At 51.8% G+C, this 13,336-nt stretch overlaps 1 long non-coding RNA gene across 2 annotated transcripts; it reads right to left on the reverse strand.

Annotated features, from left to right (window-relative positions):
- Nucleotides 1-626: 626 nt before the first annotated feature.
- On the reverse strand, nucleotides 627-7,779 carry LOC108494737. Of its 2 annotated transcripts, none has more exons than XR_001873942.1 (4): nucleotides 7,748-7,779; nucleotides 6,963-7,185; nucleotides 5,086-5,265; nucleotides 627-719 (listed from the first exon to the last, which is right to left on the reverse strand). It is a non-coding gene; the product is annotated as an uncharacterized LOC108494737 (long non-coding RNA). The 2 variants fall into 2 exon arrangements; XR_001873943.1 differs by lacking the exon at nucleotides 627-719 and adding an exon at nucleotides 4,673-4,785.
- Between the last annotated feature and the right edge of the window lie 5,557 nt (nucleotides 7,780-13,336).

The following is a 13,336-nucleotide window of genomic DNA, read 5'->3' on the forward strand; positions in this document are numbered from 1 at the left end:
GGCGTCCAACACCTCAAAAGAACTTTCCTTCAAGCCCAGAAAATTTCCCCCTGTGCTTTTCAGGCTGCAGAGTTTTCCAGCATCACCATTTCTGGCACGGGAATCATCCGTCCTCCTCCTGCTCCAGAAGGGAGCTGGCAGAGCCTGGCTGGCACTCAGGAATGCAGCTCTGGCTCCTCTGTGCCAGGGGAGGAGTTTCTTTCCTCACCAAGGCTTGTGCCCACCCCGTTCCCTGCTCTGACACCCCCAGACCCATCCCCACACTCTGCACCCCCCATTCCTGCACTTCACCCGTCCTCAGACACTCCCAGGAGTCCTGCTGGGCACATCTGCTCTCCTGCCATCCCCTGCCCGAGCACAGGTACATTCCTGCCTGCAGTTCTTCACCTCTGGGCACATCTGGAGCCTCTGGCTGCCAGCCTGACCCCCCTGCCATTCCCAGGATGGGGAGCGTGTTACACACACATCCCAGCTCAGTCACTTGTTATCTTGGTCAAGAAGCTACTGTGGTTTTTACTCCATTCTCCTGTTATTTCTGCTTCTGTGAGGGGCTGTCTAACCAGATATAACTCAAGAATAATGGTGAGCATTTACAGGGATTATTTCCTCTGCCATCCCAGAGCTCACCTCTGCTGACCCCCAGCCCTGTCCCCTCAGCCAGGGCTATGCTTTGCTTTCCCTCTGTGCTGTATTGACTCTTTCCACCTGCCTTCTGTTCCCTGGGAAAAAAAGGAGGATAAGACTTCCTTCTGCAAGCCTGACATGGAGAATCAGCTGAGTTTCTTCATGTTGGTGTGAGGGGGCCACATCAGGGCTGAAGTTCCTGTTCCTGATGGGATCCATGTGCAGATAAAGCCCTCCCTGTCCCAGGGAGGCACAGCTGCTGTCACACATCTGTGCAGCCACACTGGGACCCAAAGGCTGCCAGCACAAACCTGCCTGACTCACAAGGTCCCTGAGCAGTCAGGCATGAAGAAAAAAAAAACAACAAAAAAATCCACAAAGTCATTCAAGACACAAAAGTCCCCTTTACAGGTTTCCCTTCAGCCACAGAAGAGAGACTTTTCTCCTTTTTTCTTGTCAAACACAGAGCTAAGGCAGAAAACAGGCTGGGTAGGAGTCCCCTGGGTAGGGGCTTGTGAACTTTGGATATCTCACAGGTAAAACCACCCCAAATTTCCAGCTGTAACTGAGACAACAGGGTTTGCTTCGTGCTTCCTCTGGCGGATCTTTTTTTCCCCCAGATTAAAAAAAAAAAAAACAAAACACCACAAGACGACAAACAAATTGTTATAATCCAACAAACAGGTGGCAAGGAAACAGCTTGCCTTAAAATTCTTATTTGTAACTAAGTAAATCTCCTGGGATTGGGTTTATTCTTGCCAATATGAGAAGTTTATCTGTGATTTTCCATCCTCAGGGGGACTGAGCTGCATCGAAACCAAACCACAGTTATTGTTTAGTGTTCCCAGCCCCAGCTCCACATTCAATCACAGCCTCCAGAAATCAGCAGGGCCAATCTCCTCGAGATGGCACAGATTAGCTGAGACTCTGAGTGCTGCACGCAGCTCTGTGCTGACCCCAGAGCCCTTGGATGTGCTGGATTCAGGGGCCATCACCAGGCTCCAGCCCAGCAGAGCCACTCGAGCAGAGCAAACAACCCACCAGGCAGCTCAGTGAGAGCAGATTGCCCGGGCAGCAGCAAAGGGTGAGCAAAAAAAGGAGCAAAAACCAACCTGTCCTTTCCTGAGGGCTGTGCTAAAACCCCAGCACAGTAAGGGCTTGAATCACAGTGAGTGGGATTTAGGGGGAACGTTCAGAGGTCATTTTTGAGGGACTGCTGTGGGTGTTTGGAGCAGGGGAGCACATCACGGGCATCCTGGAGGGCTCCTGTCCTGCACACCTGCCCAGGGGTGCACTGGGATGCTCCGAGTTCCCAGTCCCACCTTCCCGCAGATGATCCCAGCTGCTTCAGCCCCTCCTACAGCCTGGCTTCTTTCCTCCTCCTGCAGACTGAAATCCAGCTCCTCTGCCCCGCTGGCTCCGGGGGGGGCCGGGTGCGAAGTGGATAATCCATCCCAGGGGGATGGAACAAACGCAGGCGCCTTCATTCCCAGGGATTCCCTCTCCAGCACTGCCCTGCTCGCTTTCCCTCGGCTATTTTCAGCCTCTTCCTTCTCCCTCCGAGGTAAATCAAAGCCAGCTTTCCTCAGCCTCCTCCCAGCCCTGACACAAACACTCCCGCTCTGCGGGGAAAGCTGGGATTCTATCGAGAGGTGACACGTGCCTTCAGTCACCTCTGCACAACCTCCCGTCACTCAGGGCACGGTCCCAGGGCTCTGCCACCGCTCCCACACCGCCCAGCTGGGCTGGTTTGCTCCACTTTGGGGCATGGCAGCACCCAGCACGCTCTGCTGGCAGGCACAGCATCCTTCAGGGCACGACCTCTGAGGTCATTCCGTGCCAAGCAGTGCTGAAAGCTCCACGCCCTGCAGGTTCCCCCCTCCTGGAAATCAGAAGGTTCACCACAAGGTGCTCATCTGGCCCTGCTCTGACCTCAGTGCATTCACACAGCATCCATCCAAGCAGTGGCACTGAGCATTTGCCTCCTATAAATTACTGGAGAACAGCAATAAACCCACCACAGGTTTAATGTTCTGCCCTCCCTCCCACCCAGTGGTTGCTAAAATATTTATTGCAAGCATTCATACACAACTATTAAGAAGTATTTCCTAATGAAGGGGCTTTATAAGGCACAGCTTTGGCCCTGTTCCCTTTCTTCATCACCTGCAATGCAGGACAAGATTCCAAACAGTCCTGGGAGCCTTTAGTTAAAATGGCATTGGCTTCTTCAAGCTCAAATGTTGCTGCATCCAGGCTTTTAAAGAGAAACTTTCCTGTTACCATCTTCAACCTAAGGCAGCAAAATCTAATGCAGCTCCAGGGAGGGACCAGCTCAGGGCAGGGGCCTTGTTTTTTACCACACTGTTGGTGACTGAAAAAAATCTTTACAGTTCATAGTGAACCTTGTTTTGGAGCAAATCAGGACTTCTGGAGGGAAGCTGCATAATTGCTGACAAAGAAAAGCTGGGCCTGCCTGTAATACCTTCTAGAAACAAGCTGTCACTGAAAGCTGTCTAACACTGCCAAAACTGTGATTTCTTAGAGAGCTCCTGACTTCATCACATCATCAGGATATTGTGCAGGTTCCTGATGGTTGGTTTCCATTGCTGATTACCAGGGAATAAAAGGCAATAAAGAAAATCCAGTGACAGGTTCCAGCACCAGGCAAACACAACACGAGAAAAACTGATTAATCAGGTTGTTGGGGGAAGACAAATAATTGCTGCATGAATTTATTTGAGACTCCTGGAGCACTTGGCTAATTCTCTCTTTTTATCAACAGCAGTTTCTCTTCCCTTCAGAAGCTCTTACAGGGGTTTACCCTCATGGAAACACTCTCTAAACACTCCAGCTCCTGCCGTTCCCATGCACTTACTCATCCTCCATCTGCCTCAGTGGGTTTTGTCAACTGTTTTTGGGTCTGGTGGGCACCAAATCCCAGAGGGTGAAGTTGTGCAGGCTCAGATCAGGGATTCCTCATTGCTGGGACCATATTCAATGCACAGAACCCAAAGCTTACATTCCATTTGGCTCAGAAAGCCAGAGGACTCTGTGTATCCACCTGCCCACATTTTACACCCAAATTCCTGCTCGTGTCTTACATCATTTGAAGCAGAGTGTTCCAAATGCTCAGCAGAGCAGAGCTCATGCTATTCAGAAAACCAAATTGCTCACTTGGCCCTGCTTTTTCTTGTCCCCCAGGTCTCAGGACCTTTGCAACCCCGATGGGATTAACCCAGGTTAAACAAAACACGCCCTGAGCCACAGTTGTGTTTGGCAGGTTAAACCCCAAACCCATCCTCTCTTCCCTGGGACTGTGTAAGAGTTAAATAATAAATCATCAGCACATGGGATTAAGCAGAGGTTAAGCAATCAGGTTTTTCTGCCAGTTTAGCTTTTACTGACTGACGTGTGATCTCTGTCACCCCTCCACACCCACCTCTGCAGGAGGGAGACAGCCTGGGCTGCAAACACCAAGCCATTTTCTTCCAGAACAAGTTGGAAACCCCGGAGAGTTCCCTCAGGAACGGCCCCGATGGGATATTTGTGCTTCACACCCGTGTCATTTACACAGAGCCAGCACTGCAGCAAACTCTCACTCTTCAGTTCCAGAGCCTTTCCTGCTCTCCAGCCCTCTGGGCAGCTGGGATTCATCCAGGAGGGAACACCCCCCTCACCCCCGGGTTTGCTGCTTTGGTCCCGTTTGACGTCCCCACTGCACAGCCCAGGGACACTCTGCACTGAAGGAGCTCTGCTCCAGCTCTTTGCTTCCCTTTGGCTCCATCAGGAGCTGGATCCTCCACCCCTCCAGTCTATTTTGGGTGTTCCTCTGGCATCTAATGCTGTTGCTCAACAGCTGCTCCGTTGCAAGTGTCGACCTGGGCTATTTTTAGCTGTATTATAGTGAGAGGGAGCTCAGAGGAGGCAACTGTCTTCATTACAGTCTCAAGAGCAATTCCCAGGCATCAGCCATTGTCTACATCAATACTTTTATTAATTTGAGTGCAGCATTCAGAGCAGGGAATGTGTGCAGGCACTCTTGCTGCACGCTGGCCTCAGCTTAGAGCCATTTAATTACCTCCATTAATAAGCAATAAGGCTCTTAAGAGTAACAATTTCCTTCTCGGGCTCCAAGACAGAAAATGCTGTCTTTTAACTGGTCTGAGAGGATAAAAAAAAAAAAAAAGCTTTTCAAAGCTGTGGATCATGGAGGAAATTGCAAGTGTTTTAATGGGCAGGATATTTTTAATGCAAATTCTGATGCACTTTGCCGTTTTAATTGCACAAGAAATGTGCATAATCAAGCTCAGAGTGGGAAACTGTGATGAAGGGGGACTGTCATCATCCCCAGAGCACGTGCAGTGGTGACAGGGGCCATCCCAAGCAGTGACAGAGAGGAAAAGGTGTGGAGGTGGGGTCTGTGGCACTGCAGAACCACTGTCAGCTCTGTGCAGTTCTTACCTTCCCCTTTTTGCTACTCCTGGTTCCTCCTGCACCCTCTCCCTCCAGAGCTCAGTGCCTGTGCTGTTCTTCTGCCACCTGTTCCAGGAGATCCCACTTTTCCAGCTCCTCCACGCAGAGTGATCAAAGTCAGACTCACACAATCCCTAATAAAAATCCCAGGAGATTTTGCCCACGGTCCTGAAAACAGATCAACCAAGATGTGAAATGCTACTTGAAATGTTTTCTAAGAGAAATTTGGCAAAAGAAAAATCCCATCCCGGGGGCCCCAAACGTGGACAAGTCTTTGGGAGATTCTCATCAGAAGGAAGTTATCCAAGGCATCTGTAATTATACAATATCTGCTCCCTTTTAAATTATAATGGCACCAGGAATGGTTGATCTGCAGCTCATACACCCTCTGGAAAATGTTTTTAATGTAACAAGACAAGAAAGGTTTCAGTTACTGTAAAATTCATGAGTGTTTTCGAGGCATAAGAGAGTTCAATGGCTTTTAAGTCAATTTAAAACTATACTGGTTTTCATGGCAGGAAAATAGTTGCTGGTGTGGGCTCTGCAGTGAAGACTCTGTGATGGAGAGCACATAAACCCAGATAAACCAGATCTCAAAATGCTCATGCTGAATTTATGTCTCTTGTGAAGCCGAGAAAACACGAAGCATTGGCTCAAATTAGATTTCTAGGGCGTGTTTCTGTCTGTACCAAGGCTGCTCAAAAAAGCAGCCAGTGCTGCTCCTCTGGCCCCCCGAGCAATGTGCAGCTCCTGCCGCACCACCAGCACAGCCTGGAAGAATTTGGGGTATCCTGTGTGCCACTGGAAGAGCCTCAGGGCTCCCGGGTGACGGAGCTTCCCTGGAACTCCCGAGTGTGTGGGTTTGTGGGCTCCCAGACCCACCTGTGTGCCAGCAAACCCCGTCCTGCCAGGAGAGGGAAACCTCCTGCTTCAAGGGAGATTTTCTGAGCCAGAACAACTGCAGGGCTTGGGGCCCTGTGCCTCTTGCAGCAGAGGCCCTGGGAAGGTGCCTGTGCGTGGCAAACACCGCTGGATTCACGCTCGGCTGCGGGAGTTCAGCAGCAGCCACCGGAGCAGCAGCTCCTTCATTTGTTGCCCTGTGTTTTCATTTAGTTTTCCCAGCAACGACAGCACCGAGTATCAGGGGCAGTGGCCCATGAAGGAACACAACAAATAGTGAGAGAGGAAAGCAGAATGGATTCCCCCAGCCCGCTGGTGCCGGGGAAGGGAGGGGAGGGACAGTGGAAGGAGGGATGGGGGCTGAGCACTGATGGGTGTCCCACCCAAAAGCACTGCTCTTAGGGAACTCGGAGCACTCCTTAGCACTGCAGTCAGGAAGGGGACACAAAGGCTTAGGGATTTGACCAAAGGCTGTGTCAGAGCAAGAAGCTGGAGCAGTGTTCCCAAGTTAGCACATTCCCAATCCTACTGGCAATGCTGTCTCTCTTGGCTGCCTGTGCCAGGGCTGTTCCTCTCCCCAGTGTGTACAAAGTCTCCTCAAACGTCTGCAGATGACCTGGCACCTTGTCTGCTTCCTCTCCCAGTTTATTAATCTCAGCTCTGTCCCTTTAAAGGCTCCTGCCCAAGGCATATGAGAAGAGAAAAAAAAAAAACCACCACCAGCATTTCTTCCCTTCATATTAATGTTTCAAAGCCAACTGACTTGGAGTCAGTGCAGCAGAGCTGTGAATTATGCATGGCAGGGAACCTGTGCAGGAGCAGGAGCAGGAGCAGGAGGAGGAGGAGGAGGAGGAGGAGGAGGAGGGGGAGCATTTTGGTAGAGTCTCCCCCCAGAAAACCATCCCATGCCTCTCTCAGAGCCTCCTCTTTCCAGGCTCCTTCCCACTCCTTGGGACCCACCAAACCCTTTTCCTGGGAGCTGCTGGAAGCTCCAGGTGCTGGATCTGGGTCGTCACGTCGTGGGCGGGGGCTGGGGGTGGATTCCCAGCTGCGCTTCCAGGAGCACCTCCGGACCCTCGGGAGCTGGGCAGGCAGGGAAGGGGGAGCTCCGGAGGAGCCCGAGCAGTGCCTGGGCAGGGATTGCCATCTGCTGGCACCGAGGGGAAGCCCCGGAGCCCTGGAGCGGGGCTGCGGACAAGGAGAAACCATGGAATCACCCTTTGGGAGGGGAGAGACCTTCGGGCGTCATCCAGGGAAGTTCCAAGTGAACACGAGGAAGAACTCTACTGGGAGGGTGACTGAGCACCGCGACAGGCTGCCCAGAGGGCAGATATTCCAAAGCCAGCTGGACACAATGCTGAGTGACCCTGCTGGGGCAGGGAGGGGGGATTTGGGGACCTCCAGTGGTCCCTTCCATCCTGTGATGCTCCAGTGCAGCCCTTCAGCAGTGCTGGGCTGGCAGAGGGACCTCCAGCTGTCCAGGCTCCACCAGTGCTTCCTTCAGCAGGAGAAACTGAGCTCCCACAGAATCAATCCTACCCACAAAAATAGAGGGAGACATGTAAACCATTGCTCCCTTTCATCAGTGGTTCCCAAAGCAGCTCAGAGGGCTGAGAGAGCTGGATCCATCTGTTTTACAAAAGGGGAAACTGGGGCACGTTGCTCAGCTGGTCAGGGTGGGCCTTGGGGCTGCTGCCAGCTCGTATTGTATCCCCAAAACCCCAAAACTGAGCCTCTCTGGGCTCCTCACCCTGCAAACTGCTCCCCAAGGGGGCAGGGAACAGCTGGGAGTGAACCCTGGATGTGGATGGAACCAGGTTGTTGCCATGGTGATCCTCTGGCAAGGAGGACACAGAGGGGCAGTGGAAATGGCCGTAATTAATTTAAGGCATTAAGAACAATTAGCGTGTATTAAACGGGGCTTATTGAAATCAGCACAAAGCAAACAAATCAGATTCTTTAACCCATAAAATAATGAAATCTGCTCTTTACAGTGCAGGTCATGTTCACTGGAAGAAATGGTCCACAGGGAGAATAAACTGTACTAACAACCATATACAAACAGCAAATCTCATTCCTCGGCATAACAATTTATCTCCTGTTCATCTGAAGTGAAAACCACGGCCTGTTAATCCATTTCATCCACACCAGGCATTCCTGAAGATTAAGAGGCTGAGGAGTGAGTTAGTGCAGATAAACTGCCTTGGTTTGTGGCCATAAGCGACGATCACCATGGTCAGGATTGACAAAGTGTTCCCAAGGAGCAGGAAATCCATCTGTCACTCTATCAGTCGTCAGGAACTCTTAGAGGCAGGGTCTGGAGGTGCCCTCCAGCACAGGGAAGTCCTTAAGACACCAGGTGTGACAGCAGCACAGCACAGACCCTGCTCCTGCATCCACCACTAGATGTTGTCTGTTCATTGCCAAAGCAGGGGGGAGATCCAGTGCAGCAGTTCTGAGCACTGTCTGCTCACCCCCTGGGTCTAAGCTGGGTTTAACAGCACCATTTCTCTGCAGAGGGTGTGATGGTGGAGTGTGTGCCAGGCTCACTGTGAGTGAGTCACCTCAAAGGGATTCACTTGGAGCAGCTCCTGCTTAACCACCCCTGGGCCTGTGCACAGAGAGGGCTCAGCACGGGAGCATCAAACCAGCCCAGCCCAACCCCAGAGCTGGAATGGCTCCTCCTCAGTGCCCTGCACACACCTGGGGGCTGTAAAATCCCACCCCCCTGAGCCAGAGGGATGGACATGTCCCAGGGAGGGCTCAGCTGGACAGCAGCTCTTCCTTAGGGCACCTTCCAGCGGGCAGCAAACCACCCCTGCAACACCCCTGCAGATTTGTGCTGCTTTATTCCCCAAATCCTCTTCTTGGAGCCTCCCTGGGCTTCACCAAAGGGGATATTTTCCCACTACTCTGATGCCTCAAAAGCAGAAATCCGAGTGTCCAGTCCCAGCATAAACTGGAATTGAATTGGGTCACTCCCTGGCTATGTCAAACACAGATGTCCAGATTCCAGAGATTTATTGGGCATTGATTAAATGAAAAAAAAAATCCAGTAGGGGCTGGGAGAGTCACAGATGAGTGCTGCAGCCATGTGCCAGCTCTCCCTGAGGGCATCTGAAGCAGCCTATAATTAATATTACACAAGTCCTGACAGGCAAGATAAAAGTCCTGGCCAGGCCAGGGTGTAATTTAAGATCTATTTATTCCCCAGCATAATTTATGAACTCGAACAAACGCAGTGCAGGGCAGATTTGTGGCTGGTACCTTGTGATTCCTCTGTGAAGGGTGTCAGAGCACACCCCTCGTGGCACAGAACTCCACACAAACAGAGCCCCAGCTGGAAATTCAGGCCTGAGGGGAACTCCCCAAAGGTTCCAAGTGTGCCCTGAGGGCAGGGAACACATCCCTGGGGGTCACCCCAGGTGACCTGGGGGTCACCCCAGCACCTCCTGCAGCAGCAAACCTGGGCTGTGCTGCTCCAGCAGAGGCTTTGGCAGAGCCCCTGCATCCAACCCTGGGATGAGTTTCCTGCCAGTGACAGGAAATTCTGGCTCCAATTAAATCAATGGCAAGAGTCCCACGGAGCCCAGTGAGCTGGAATTCCAGCCTGGTTCCCAGAACCTGGTGCTGCAGCATCTGCAGCTCTGCCCCAGCCCAGCTCTGCTGCTCCCAGTGCAGCCTTGGAGCCCCAGCCCTGATGGATGTGGGCTGCAGGGAGCTGGGATAAATCACCAGGAATACCTGGACAGGAAAAGGAAGCAATTCCCAGCCAGCTTTGGTGTTCCAGCATCTGGCTTTCCTGCACTTTTGGGGCAGATCCCATTTCTTCTGTGTCATTCCAGAGGCATCAGTTAGTCTGAATCCTGCCTCAAGTGCCACCTGCATTTAAAAAATGACAAGTCAGTGATGCTCATCCCTTGGGAGTCATGAAGTGAAATGAAAAATGTAATGTAAAAAGAAAAAGGCTGTTATTATGGGGAAAAAAAAATTAAGCAGATTTCGTTGGTTTGCCTGCAAAAATCACCAGACAGTAACTCAACCTTTTTTTTTTCCCCTCACAGAAGATGGCAGGACAAATTTAGTCAGATATTTGTGTTAAAAATACAAACTGGCCAACGAGACTTCCTTCAAACAGAACTAAGGGATAAGATGACCGGAGACAGCAACGTGCTCCCTCAACAGTTGTATTTTTATTTAGCAGAAATAAAAACAGCACATTATTTTTACACCTCTGAGGTGGGGATCAGGCACAGCTTGGACTCGATGGTCTGGGAGGTCTTTTCCAACCTCAATAATTCTCTGATTCTGTGGAAAGAACTCTAAAGATCATCAAATTCCAACCCCCAAATGCTCCTGGTCATTTTAAGCCCAGGCCTCCCTGAGCTCACAGTGAGCAGTGACAGCCTGAAGTTACCCCAGAGAAGACTTGGCTGCAGGAGGGATGTTGGGTTTTGTCTCCAGAACAAAGAAAGGTATGTTTGGCAGGGCTGGTGAAAACCTTTATCAGCATCCTGCCTTACCTGGGCACGGGGTGAACGTGTGTTCACCTCCCAGTGACACCTTGGCAGGATTACAAGGCACTCAACTGGCACAGCCAAGGGTTGTTCCCGTTCCCATTAAGCCCTTTGTCAGCTGATAAGGAAGAACTGGATGCCAAGGAGCAACAAAAAAGCTTGTTGAGACAGGAGGTCTCTGATGAAACAGGCTCTTGCCAACACCCCCTCCCTCGGGCTGTGCTGCAAAGCTGCAGCTGAAGGGGCTGCAGGCTGGGCAGGGCCATGGACTGGGCTGTAAATGATGTCATTTATTTCAGTGCCCAGTGCCTGCTCATTCCCAGCAGCTGGAGCATGTTCTGCCAGCCCACAGCCAGCCAGGCAGCCCTGCCCTGGGCCAGCAGCAGTGCCCTGGCACGGGGGGACACTCAGCACACAGGCTGGGTTAACAGGGGGCACTGCACCCAGGAGGGAGGGTTTGGACACTCCAAGTGTTCCCTGGGCTCCTGCACAGAGGATGTTTGCTCCTGGCCTTGGCACTGCTAGGGCTGTTTGTTACCGGATTTGAATCCTGTTCCGCTCATCCACGGGCACTCCAAGGTCTCCAGGGCTGGAAATGTCTCCTCTGGTGGCTTTATCCGTGAGTTAAAAAAAACAGGCTTATGCCTCTCTCTCGATCTGTGATGTAAAAGGAGGTATCTTAGCAGTAAAGATGCTACTCCTGAAGAATATTCCTGAAGAAATGCCTCACGGGAGCACGAGGGCTGGCCTCAGGTACCCGAGAGACCCGACAGAGCATCAGTGTGTTGTCATCCCCGTGTCCCAGCCTTCCCACTGCCTCCCCAGCTGAGCTGATCCCGGTTCTCCCGCGGGGTGGGAGGAGCAGGGTTGTGCCTCTGGTTAGTCTGTGCCTGGAGGAGCTTAACCACCAATTACAGGAGCTCCACTGCTGATAACAACAACAACAATAATTATCATTTACAGGCGTCTTTGCGTTTCCAGAGCTCTTTAAAACCATTAACTAATTAACACCGTTTAAACCTTTGCTTAGTTTAGAGCATCTTCAGATGGAGGTCGTGGCTCCAGCACACAACTGCTGACGTGGGATGGCTCTGAGAGCAGCTCTGCTCATTTATTTATGGGCATTTATTTATGTTCCCACCCCCTTCTCCCCTTGGGAGAGCAGGAGGAAGGGTGGCAAACAGGTTCAGATACAGCTGAGAACACAGCTGCCTTTGCTGGTTTTCTGTGGGCTCCAGGCTTGCTGAGTAACTGTTAAAGTGGGGGTTTTTTTAGAGTAAATTGATGCTTTTATGATGTATTTGGCTGAAAAAAAAAATAAATCTCCCAAACAATTCCTCTTCAAGCTGTTCTGAGGAACAGGAGCCAAGCCAGGCTGTTCTGTGGGAATGTGGGTTAACTCCCAGCTCGGCACAGGAGCACAAACATGCTGACTCAGCCCTTTCCTGCTTCAGCAAAGAGTTTGGACCCAGTCAAAAAAAATCCTTACATTGGAGCGGCACCTTCCTCTGTGCACCAGCTCTCCTCAGAACGGGTGCCAGGGGAGGGCAGGCCAGGAGGGAGGGACAGGTTGCCTCCAAGATCAGGGCAAAAAGTCCCAAAGCATTCAACAAAACTCCCGAGGAATGAGCTTGAAGCTCACAGCAGCTCAGGAATGATCACTGGAACATAAGGAAATGGCAAGAGCTGAAGTTTAAATAAGCATGTCTGGTCAGAAAGAACTGCTTTACCTGCAAACCCCCAGGTCGAAGCAATCAGGAAAGAAAACAAAGGGCAAGGCAAACTCCCCTTTCCTCTAGGACGTGACAGCAAGGCAGAAATGGCTCCCAGGGAACAGGAGCCAGCACCTGCACACTGCACAGCCAGGCTGGGAGAGCTTCATGTCACATTAATATAATCCTTGGTACATAAACAACTCTGGTGCCTCTTCAGCTTTGATAAATGGAGCACTGGTGCCCACCCATGCTCTCCAAATAGCACCATTCATTAGTTTGTCATTTCTGGATGCTTCCAGAGGAGATGCTAAATCTTACCCACGGGCAGGAGGCTCAGCCCAGCCAGCTCTGAGTGGGCAGAGCTGCTCAGCTGGAGCAAAGGGATCCCACTGTGCCAGGAAAAGCACAGGAGAGGGACCAGGGCAAGTCTCAGAGCTCTTCCTTCTCTCCCCCCACTCTTCTCCATCCTAACAGAGTTTTAAACTCCATCTAAACGATCCTTAATCAGCACTGATGGAAGCCCCAGCTCGTGGGAGGGCTGGGCACTGAAAGGGCAGCTGTGCCTTGGGGGCACTGGAGGTATTTGGGTAACATTTCATGGTGCACCCTGCAAACATCCCGCTGCAGCCTCGCCTCAGAAATGTCACAGCCTCCTCTGCAGGGGCCCCTGGGTGGGTGGGCATTGGCTACCAAACAAATAACTCCATTTCCCAAAGGGCTGGGGGCCTGAGCAGGGGGTTTGCTCAGAACCACTGGTGGGAGCAGTGTCAGGTTCCCCACCAAGTCTCAGAGCTCCTCCTGAGCAGTCCCACAGCATTGTCCTTCTCCTGCTTCCCACACACCTGTCTGGCTCAGTCTGCTCCAGTGCCACTGGTGTCCTGCTGGAAAAGCCCCTGTAGCCCCTCACTCCGCTGCTGTGGCTCTTCCTTGGCTCCCCCTGCCCCGGGTGGCACCAGGGACACTCAAACCCCCTGGCAGAGGGGGCAGGTGGGTCTGTAGGTGCTGATGCCTCTTCCCTTCGAGCAGATCCCCAGGAAATCTGTTCTGTCCGTGGCCTCATCCTCCCTGTTCTCTGTTTGTGTGCCAGTGTGAGCAGTCCCACCCCTC

Source organism: Lepidothrix coronata, unplaced genomic scaffold, assembly GCF_001604755.1.
Source record: "Lepidothrix coronata isolate B3197 unplaced genomic scaffold, Lepidothrix_coronata-1.0 Scaffold27, whole genome shotgun sequence".
Classification (NCBI taxonomy): Eukaryota; Metazoa; Chordata; class Aves; order Passeriformes; family Pipridae; genus Lepidothrix; species Lepidothrix coronata.